The following is a 1,648-nucleotide window of genomic DNA, read 5'->3' on the forward strand; positions in this document are numbered from 1 at the left end:
GCGGGGGCCTCTCACTGTCACGGCCTCTCCCGTTGCGGAGCACAGGCTCCAGACGCGCAGGCTCAGCAGTCGTGGCTCACGGGCCCAGCCGCTCCGCGGCATGTGGGATCCTTCCTCCCAGACCAGGGCTCGAACCCGTGTTGCCTGCATTAGCAGGCAGACTCTCAACCACTGCGCCACCAGGGAAGCCCCTTCTGCCCGTTTTTTGATTGGGTTGTTTGTTTTTTTAATATTGAGCTGCATGAGCTGTTTATATATTTTGGAGAGTAATCCTTTGTTGATTCGTTTGCAAATATTTTCTCCCATTCTGAGGGTTGTCTTTTCGTCTCGTTTATGGTTTCCTTTGCTTTGCAAAAGCTTTTAAGTTTCATTAGGTCCCATTTGTTTATTTTTGTTTTTATTTCCATTACTCTAGGAGGTGGGTCAAAAAAGATCTTGCTGTGATTTATGTCAAAGAGTGTTCTATGTTTTCTTCTAAGAGTTTTATAGTGTCCGGTCTTACATTTAGGTCTTTAATCCATTTTGAGTTTATTTTTGTGTATGGTGTTAGGGAGTGTTCTAATTTCATTCTTTTACATGTAGCTGTCCTGTTTTCCCAGCACCACTTATTGAAGAGACCATCCATTTCTTCATTAGTCAATTGTTTCACTCCACAGACTCCTGGGAACCCTCAAAACCTGGTTAGAACTCTGATTGCAGTTTTCCAATAGCAGAAGGAGGTTTGAGGGCTGTTCCTCAGGTGTGAGATCCCCGTGACTAACCACGTGCTAACTAACCCACACGCCCCCTAGGGCACTGTTAACTGCTCAGAGCTGCTGCCGCTCCCCACTCCCAATCCCAGCATACTTCGAGGCATGTGGCAGGCATGGTTTTCTCAGAGTAGGTGAAGGTTCTGAGGCCTGAAAAAGAGTACAGACCTTCCTAGCTCTGCCACTGATTGGCTGTTGACACTGGGCAAGCCACTCAACCTCTCTGTGCCTCAGTGTGTGACATGGGGATGATGTCTTCTTCAGAATAGAGTGGGTGGAATAATGAAGGTATGTGCTTAGAGCAGTGCCAGGCACATAGTAGGAGCTTAACGCATGTGGGACCCCTTCAATATCTGCATGCTGCGCCGCTCCAGGCTGGGGTGCCCAAGTGACACTGAGGCAGGCACTCAGCTTGTGACAGACAAAGCTGGGGTGAGCTGAGGAGTCCTGATCCAGCCTTCCGGCCTGAGAGAGTCTAACCAGATAGGCAGTGGGAAGGACTTGGGGGAAACCATGGGAGAGACTGGAGACCAGGGTCCCTGACCTTTCCTACCCTCACCCCGTCATCCCAGACTCCCAGGCCCAGAAGCTTCTCCTGACTCTACTTGGCTGCCCTCACTGGGGGCAGGGCCCCTGGTCAGCCCTGCAATTCCCTCAAGGTCACCTGAGCTGGCTCAGTCTTTTCTCTCCTTCTCAGAGGCACAAGACAGTACATTTTCCCAGCCCTGTCGGTGTCCAGGGGCTAGTGTGAGCACTTAGGGAGGCTCAGGGGGTCTCACAGGCTGCTGTCCCCCCACCCCACCCCCTGGTCCCGCGGGTGGGTGGTGTGGAGCCCTAAGTATCCAGTTCAGGTAATGCACTACTCCCCTATCCTGCACGTGCCACCTCTAGCTCCTTAT

Source organism: Eschrichtius robustus, chromosome 19, assembly GCF_028021215.1.
Source record: "Eschrichtius robustus isolate mEscRob2 chromosome 19, mEscRob2.pri, whole genome shotgun sequence".
Classification (NCBI taxonomy): Eukaryota; Metazoa; Chordata; class Mammalia; order Artiodactyla; family Eschrichtiidae; genus Eschrichtius; species Eschrichtius robustus.